This window comes from Dermacentor andersoni, chromosome 5 (assembly GCF_023375885.2).
Source record: "Dermacentor andersoni chromosome 5, qqDerAnde1_hic_scaffold, whole genome shotgun sequence".
Taxonomy (NCBI): Eukaryota; Metazoa; Arthropoda; class Arachnida; order Ixodida; family Ixodidae; genus Dermacentor; species Dermacentor andersoni.
This window is the reverse complement of record NC_092818.1, coordinates 53,514,051-53,523,739: the sequence shown is the minus strand read 5'-3', so window position 1 is coordinate 53,523,739 and position 9,689 is coordinate 53,514,051.

Below are 9,689 nucleotides of genomic sequence, written 5' to 3'. Positions count from 1 at the left end.
AGACGGACGTACGCAGTTTGCAATGTATTTATACTGATGTCGAGTGACACAGGATGCGGTCGTTTGGCAAATGTTCCTAATGCATATGTGTGCCAGAAATTTAGTCGGCGGCGCATACAGGTTTTGCAGTGAAGACACAGTTTGGGAGTGTCTACCAGTTAAATCGGTAATGTAATTCGAACATTTTTCTCGACTCGAACAATAAAATTTGCTCGAAATAATATTTATACATGAAAAGGTTGGCGCGTATGATCGCCTATTTAAAGTATGTTTATCTGGAGGGCCCTAATGCTTGCTTTAGGTCTGAACATCTTAAAAAAAAAAAGTCTTTTTGCCACATTCGGAAGTAATTTCCCGCAAAGATACTTCATTCGTAGTCAAACATTTTCTTTAGCATAAGTTATATCAACTGAGAAAAATAGTAAAAAAGATTTCTTGGTGAAACGCTAACAATGTTTATTAAAAAAATTCTGAAAACGCAAATTTTTGTTGCTTTTTAACTGAGCCAATTAAACGCGCAAAATTAATCATTGAGCTCACCCATTACGTCACATGAAAGAACAACGGCCGTAGAATATTATAAGGTAAGCCATTGTACCCAGTATCACACTTGATTAAAAATTACCTGAAACCAATTTTTTATTCATCGCGGAAACTTCAAAGAGCGCTTAGGTCACCGCAATACTTTGTATGTGAAAAATACTTCGGTGAAACCTCATGCACACGATCACCAACAAGCCCAATTTCTTTTTTCGACAGAATCAGTGACGGTCACTTTTCGGGTCGAGGACGTTTCTAGCGTGATGACACACTGCCAAATGAACTATCGCGTGGATTGCGAGTTCCAGTTCACAGGGTGAGAGCTGTGTTGTTTCAATTGCTAGAGACGTACGAATCAGACGACGAGCTCATGCAAGTCGTGGTCGGTAACATGAAAAAGCAACACTCAGATACTGCCGCCTTAACATTGCCGACGTAAACCCGTGAACAAAAGTACACGGACCAGGGATTGCCCGCTAACGCTGATTTTTTCCTCTGCCTGTGAGTGCAACTTGAAATTGATTGTGAATGCAACTTGAATTGAGCACTGCAGTCCAAACTTGGCATTGCGAACTTTCCAGTGTACTCGTAAATTTAAGTTTATGCATGTTAATTACAAAGAAATGTAGTTTTTTCGATGACCCTGTGGTCCGTATACTTTTGCTCACGGGTGTACAACACAAGCGCCTGTTCTGCAATGAAACATCTCGCGTGGGATAACACAGGTAGACCAGGCAGCACATCTGCATTGGCCCAAACATGGCCCAACGCGGGCGGAATACGGCACCAGCACTGGAGCGACGCCTGGGTGATGAGCTGCCCACTTTTGTGCTGGCCCATTGTTAAAACCAGAATTGGGCGAACAGCGTGCCACTGTATCGGTCAAGATGTTGCTGTCGCAGGGCCAGTGCTGGGCCATATTGCTGCCATTATCAATGCCAGCAGTGCGCCAATGCCCGCTGTATGAAGCATACTGTAAATGCACTGGCTGGAGAGTGCGCAGCCATTACTACCCCGAACCTTTTGCCGTCAGCATGTTTGATAGCAATCTTCTGCGATACTGTTACATCAGTTAATATCTAAGAAAACGGGACAGAACTACATTCGCGCAGGAAGCAAAAGTACTGCATACATGCAAATGAAAACTGATAAGAATACTGAACGATATGTTATAACAATTTATTTACAGGCGTCTTCAGTGGATTCAGATGGATGACGGTGTGTTAGCCAGAGCTCCGAGAATAGGAATTGGGTAAAGTGCCGAGGGCGGCAGGCTGGCCAGGGCCCTGATGACGGCGGGCTGGTTAGAGCCCTGGTGGCAGAGAGGAAACAGAGAGCTGACAGTGGGGCTGGCCAGAACCCCGAGGGCAAGCATTAATGGGCTGTCCTGCTGAAAAGGCTGGCGTGAAGCGTCTCTTTCTGATACCATCCCGGCCAATAGACCCTGGCAGCTATCTTATTGTGAAATATTGAGCTCACGTTATGTCGACACCTTTTTGTTCGCAGATGACATCTGTAAAGAATACGAAGGACACAATTTAGTCGAACTTGCGTTGCAGTAAAGCATCTGCACAGCATCTGACTTCAAGTTTACGAATGCCGTTTCACCCTTCCTACCGCGGAGGCTTACCTGACGAGGCTTTGGCTGCAGAGGCTGTGTTCTCGTTTTCCGCGCTGTGCTGGTTTTTGTCATCTCGTGTGCGAGCGCCCCGGTATTGAAGCTACTCTGGGATTCTACAATGAAAATATGTCGATTTACGAACACTAGGCCTCAGGCTCACCGCAAAGCAATCTTACTCGCCTGTTGAAGTACCTGTGGGACTTTGGCCATAAATTAGGCCATTTCTCACCGACATTACATTCTGCTCTTTTCTTAAGGCAATGTCTTCTCTCGCAGTTACGCTTACTTTTCCGTATCGGGTATGTGTGTCCCTTTTGTGGGCCGATCCAGGAAATCGTGCAATCTTAAAACGTTACGGTGGTCCCGAAGATAGATCTGGTACCGGTTGTACCGGTGCTCCAGCTGATATCGGTACCAGTGGTACCGTGGTTATAAGGGGAGCGTTCTCGAATTCCTCCCTCGTGAGAGCTAGCATTTTCAGGCGCCCGACGCTGCTGCGCCTGTGGTCGAAGGCGCAGACGCTGCATGCCGTTTGAAACGCGGTGAGCCTCTCGGGCTAAATCATGCAGTCCGCGCAGCCTATTTTCACCCGCAACTCGCTCTCAGGAAGGCATTGTGCCTCATCGACGTCACCTAGAGGTTGCATCGCGTTTCAACGTTCTCGTTATTGTTCCTTTTCCCAAACAGATAAGTGCGCCACCGAACTTTGTAAAAGCTTTTCGTTTTATCGCATCTGTTGCATCAATGCTGCCGACTGCTCTTGCTTAAAGCTAACGTTTCTCGACTTCCTTCTGTGACTCTGCGGGTACTTGCTGCCAACTGCCGCTGTAATGCCGAGTAAACAACTCGGGTTACCGGGTATATGTGACCACCGGGCATGTGCCCATTCTTGGCTATATCTCCGAAATGTGGATGTACCACTGTGACACCAGAAGCATAGAAGTCCCGAAAGTATTCATATATGTGCCGTATCTCTCTGTACATAGACCTCACATCAATGTCCTATTAGTGGACAAGTGTCATACATCGCCTGGGCTCTTGCGACGTCGACAGTTAGGAGCTACAAGGGACGTCGAGGCTGCGCTCGTGTTTATCCTCTACTGCTGCTACCTTGCTAAATCAACCAAGCTTTGCGTCATTTAAATTCCGGGAATGCGTTGGACCCGCGTGGTTTCTAGGCGCACAAGAGAAGAAGAACAAGAAGATCAGGTGTTCGTTTCACGAGCTCGAGCGTGTCGCGAGGCCCTGCACCGAGAAGACGTGAGCTCCCGTTCATGGTGCGGCGGGGTTCGATCGAAGCTCTGCGCCATGTAAGTTTCCTGGCCCTAGCTCCCTTCCAGCTACTGTTGATAGCTTTCATTCCGTAGTCTGTCGTCAGTGGCCCACAGCAGGAGCTCCTGCTAAGAGCCAGCATCCCATTAGCTCTTTTATGGCGGACTAACAATGCTGATCACCAATCGCCAGTGCGTACCCTGACGCAAGGCAAACTTTTCTTTACATCGAGACTGATGAGAGCTAGATTATTTCAACCAAGTGAGCGCATAACTTTCAAGCTGGCAGAAATGAACAGCCCGGACAAAACATTGCCAGAACTTTGTCTTATACCCTTACGGATGTCACTTCGCTCTAGGCAAATTAACCATCCGCCTTTCGAGGAGTAAAAACAAAACTTCCAAAGGGCAGCACCGCGACTTGTCTCCGCGCATACTGCAACCGGTTCTCAAATTCATCGCGCGTTTTTTTTGCGTAAATTAGCGACGCCATATTTAGCCGCTTGACACTTGCCTTTTCGAGTGGGTGTGGTGGATATGAAATAAGGTCCTTCGATGGCGCCTCAACGTATTCGGCTGGTCCCACCCCTCCTATACCCCCTTCCTTTCACAAAGACACATAGCCCTTTCCTATAAAACCAGCATCCCAGCATTTAAGTGCCTGGAAAGTTGGTTCTTCGTGTTGATTTTATGGCTTCATCTTAACGATTTGTCTTTCGAGAGGCCTTTCAGATGCTTTAGTTACGCCGGCAATCTATATTGTATGGCATCTCTTAGTTGCCGGCAGGTTTCTGTCCGGTCGAGTAACTCTATTCTAATACGGCGTTGGCCAATATATGACCAAGTGAATGACAAAATTTATTAGGATATAATCGCCTACTACATTTTTAAAAAAAGTTACGAATTAGACAAGGTTTTTAGCAACCTAAGCTCACGTAACCTTAAGAAAAAACTTCTTTGAATATGCCTACGCATCCATAAATTTACCCACAGGGATGAACTCTTGGACGAAGTTTCGGAGCCAATCATCGAATATTACTCAAAAGATTCCGGAGAAGAGTGAGTCATCGTTTCAAATTTCATTACTTCGACTTGGGCTTCGAAGATACGTTCACTTTCTGGTACCTATATGCTTGTTAATTGTTCTTCGCATTTCTCTTGCAGTGATGAACACGACTACCGAACGGACTACCTGAAGTTCACAGTGTTCCTTATCATGGCATGTAAGTGGAAGTGATTGATCTAATCATTGTTCTACATATCGCCAGATAGGGTAGTCGGCCCGCAACCTTGAAATTCGTCGCAGCTTGAGGCAAATAAAACCTCTAAGTCACCGATATTCCAAGAACAGTGACGTGCTGTAGCCGAGTGCAGCTCACGTAGTGCGGCTGCTCCTCACGCCCCCCGGCAACTAACTACAGATTCACTAAGGGCGTACAGACTTGAGCACCCCGTAGCATGCCACCTATGCTTACATGCTGTAGCTCTGTGCCAGGTCGAGTTGCATAGGTCGTTAAAAATGGCGTGAAAACTCGTCAACCGTGTCCTTTGTGTATGTATGTGTGTTTTGTGTCGAATGTTTTGAAAGGTAAATGTTTAGGACACAACAGCGAGAAGGGACCGTTCGACGATAATGTGCTAAATTTACGGAGCGCATTTTGCTTAGAGCAATGTTTTGTTCTACACTCTGAGCATGCGCAATTGATACTGCTTTTTTTTAAAAAAGCAAATATTAGAGCAATAGCTTTCTTTGGCTCTCTTGGCCGTGGTAGGTCGATGGTGCGACGGTAGGTCGGACATGGGCGAGGGAAGTCGAGGAAAGGCGCCAGGGGAGAGGACACGTGCCCTCGGGCGACACTTTCTAGATGGCATGTCTGTGCACTCTGCTTACCTCGGGTACCCCCTTCTAGTACACTGAATCTCGGCACAAACGAGTTGCGAAGAGGGGCGGGGAGGGAAAGTGGAGGGGAGGGGGGACAACCTGTTCTAGATGGTGGGGGGGGGGGGACGCACTGCCGTTCGTTCGTCGCAGGCGACAGTGAGGGCGCGTACCCTTGGGCAAGCGAGTGGCTGCAATTTGAGCCGAATGCAGAGAGGTGCAATTCTTGAACTCTCTCATTAACGCACACATGCACACACGCATCCAGGATATATGGGGGGTGTTCTTGTGTGGATGCCTGTGTGTGTGTGTGAATGCGAGAGCGCAGAAAGTTCACCGACGATTAGGATGGCGGAAATAAGCGCCATCTGGTGGTGCTTCAGTTTCAGTTTCAGTTTCAGTTTATTATTCGTTCATAACAATTTGTTACAAAATATGGTATACAGACAAGGGTCCCAAAGTCAGAGACTGCACCGGGACCCTTGGATCAGAAGTTATACAAAAAAAATTAAGCGGAATACAGAGCAGAGAAACAAATAATGAAATAAGCAAAATATAACCAAGAAACTGAGTGACGAACTCATAAAAAACAAAAGGAAAAGGAAAGATGCACAATCAATGGTAATTCCACAGCTTCTAAATAGCAAGTTAACATTGTATAAAATTAATCAGACAGCAAATAATTCTTCAGTTCATATTTGAAAGAGTACAAGGTAGTTGACAACTTAATGGAATATGGAAGACTGTTCCAAAGTTTAAGCGCGCAAAAAGAGGAAGCCATCTTTCCGTAATTAGTATGACATAAAGGCAACAAGAAATTTCCTTGTGCTGCAAACCTTGTGTTATTGGGATTAAAAAGGAGATCAGAACTAACAAAGTTGTAAGAAAGTTGTTGAGTTAGTAATTTGAAAAATAATATCGCTAAATGATAGTTAAACAAATCAGTAACTTGAAGAATGCGGTTTGTACGTAGTTGTGAAGAGGCGTTAGAGAAAAGATGGCTTCGTGTTATAATGCGGATAGCCTGATTTTGAATGTGCTGAATAGAGGAAAGATGACAATGATAAGTATTACCCCAAGAAGTGATACCATAAATGATATGACTATGAATTAAAGCGAAGTATAACGATAATAATGCTTCTTTGGGAAAAAATGCACGTGATTTGAGTAGTGCTCTAATGCCAAATGCTGTTTTATGTTTGATGTGTGCAATGTGGTTAGTAAACTTAAGGTGGGGATCTAATTTGATGCCGAGGAAAGAAACACAAGTGGAGGCAGGAATGTCATGCCCATTCAGAGTTATGGTCGGAGAGCAAGGTAAATGTCTCTGTGGAGACTTAAATAACATGAATTGCGTTTTCGTAGGGTTTATAACTAGAAAATTGGCGTTACACCATTCAGTAATTTTCGAAAGATCACTGTTTAGTTTCAAAGTTAGCGAAAGTAATGATTTATCAGAGAGGGCAACAGTCGTGTCGTCGGCGTATAATATAGGTAGGGTATAATTAAGGCAGTCAGGTAAATCATTTATATAAATGGAAAATAATAGTGGACCTAAAATCGAGCCCTGAGGCACTCCTTGGTTAATAATTTTGCTTTCAGCGAAAGCCCCGCCTGCGTACACTGTTAATTCACGATTAAACAGATAACTTTTTAATAAATTAAGAGCTGGACCAGAAATGCCAACAGACTCCAGTTTATTAAACAAAACTTTGTGGTTTATTGTATCAAAGGCTTTAGTAAAGTCTAAAAAGACCGAGCCAACAAAGTATCCGAGATCAAGTGAATGTCGAATATAATCAGTTAATGCTAGCAAAGCCAAGTTAGTCGAGCTTCCTGAACGAAAACCGAACTGACAGGGTTTCAGCAAGCTGAATTTCTTAAGGTAAATGTTAATACGACGAAGCATTAATTTTTCTACAACTTTACTAATTGAAGGTAAAATACATATAGGACGATAGTTCGCGACTTGAGCTTTGTCACCCTTTTTATGAACAGGAATTACTTTAGCTTTTTTTAGGCTTCTAGGGAATATACCGGTCTTGAACATGAGTTAATTAAGTTACTGAGAGCACCAGAAATAGTCGGAGCAACAAGCTTTAAATGAAATGCGGAAATTCCATCAAAACCAGGACTTGAGTCCTTTAAGTTGAAAATCTCAGTAAGGACTTCTTCAGATGTTACAGGAAACAAAAAAAGATTTATCGCATCGGCTCGTATGATAAACTGAAGGAACATGGGTAGTATTATAAATTTCATAAAAGTGATTACTGAACGCACGAGCAATGCTAGGCGGGTCAGTGATAGTCACATGATTGTAGATTACTTTTTCAATGGCACTGCCAGAACGCGGTACATTCAAAAACTCGTTGATAAGTTGCCATTGTTTTTTGGGGTTAAACTTATTTTTCATGAATTCATTTTCGTAATATTGCCTTTTAGATTTCTTCAATAAATTACTCAACATGTTGCAATATTTCTTATAGCGTAATGCTAAATTAACATTGAAAGGCTGTTTTTTCGTCTTCCTATACATGTTTTCTTTTTTCCTCATGCTCACAAGTAGCCCATTAGTGATCCAAGGATTATGCGGAAATTTAAATTTCTTTTTGCACTTAACAGTGACAGTGTTAGCATGAACAGCTTTTAAAAGTAAAGAAGAAAATAACTGAAGCGCTTCTTCTGGATTTAGTTTAGTAGCTATAACTGTCCAGTCAATTTTGTCAATTGCATCAACAAAATTTATAATAACAAGACGAGACGTAAGATAACAGGGATCTGACCTAGGAGGGTTAGATTTGAATGTTACGAATACAGGGTAATGATCTGATATGTCTATGTCAATTACACCAGACTCTGGTGAAGGCGAAATATTAGTGAAGGCATGGTCTAAGAGGGAGCTGCTTCCTTGAGTGGAAATCCTGGTGGCCGAAGTTATTAATTGCTCAAGCCCAAAGCCAGAAAAACAGTCCGAATAAGCGCATACAGTACTATTGTCGACATCGAGCAAGTTAATATTTATATCACCTACAATTAGGACAGGCTTGTTTTCACTAGTAATTGTTTGAAGAACTGAGCTAAGATGACGAAGGAAATCAGGTATGGAAGAAGATGGAGAACGGTAAATACAGCCAATAATAATTCCGCCACCATAATTTGGAAAAGACAAGGCATCGGTTTCGATCCAAACAGTTTCGCAGTGAAATACATCTATGGAAAGGTCCAGTCTACGTTTATATTTAATGTGGGGTGCGACGAAAATCGCGCTACCACCATGTTGATATGCAACACGGTTACAATACTCAGCCTGATAGGCATGGAACCCGTATAAATTGCTATCAGCCGGGCCAAGCCATGTCTCAGTTATGCAGATGAATGAAAAAGTGTGGGAAAGAGAGTCGATGAATGAAGATATGTTATTATGATTCTTACGCAAACTTCGTGCATTGACGTGAAGCAATGAACAACCAACAGATTTAAGCAGTGACGTAGCTTCAGAAGGTGAAAGCAAAGACATGTTTGAGGAAATGATTGGATGACTAAAACACAGACTAAGCGCAAATCAGGTTAAGTGATGACGCTGAGGTCAGACTCGGAGCTTATGAAAAACACTTTGCTATTTTCAGTCTTGCGTGCTTTAATCTGACAGTTGTCTGTCCAAAGGAACTGCCACTTATGCTGCTTCTTTAGTGCAAGAGCTCGGCTGAACAGACGTTTGTTTTGAAATGTGAGGTGCTCATTGACATAAATAGGGCTATCATTATTACCAGAAAGCCCAATCATGGAGGTTCTGAGGCGCGCCTTTCGAGCCTTACGGAGGAAGTCATTCTTCTTGACACGGGAGCAAAATCGAACGATTAAATTTTTATGGGGTGATTTGCTAGCGACCCGATGAACTGTGTCGATGTCCACCACGTCGATTTGACAGTCAATTGCTTTCCCTCCTCGCGCTCTCCTCACTACCTTCTTTCATCCCCCGCTGTGCTTTGCGTTCGCCCTTTCATTGTTCCCTGTGCTCGATCGGTCGGTTACGCCGAGGGACGACGACCCTCAACGCAGGAACGGACGCCTAAAGGCCACTTTACGTGCACGTCAGCCAGCGTCGGCGGAGGTTGGCGACGCCAGGTTCGTCACGTTAGGGTGGCGCGAAAACCGACCCTCTATCGTTAAGCCCAGTGAGGGGCTTTATAGTATGCCGCGTGCGCCGCGCCGCGTAGATGCGCATGCGCGTTTTATGCGAAGCTACGAGCTTCAGGATCATGAGAAACTGCGAGCTCGCGCTGCAATGCGCAGGGGAACGTGCCGCCACCAGCGGCGTGACGCGGGCGCGCTGCATTCTGGGCCCGGACGAAGCCTGCGCGGAACGCAGCATGTCGCA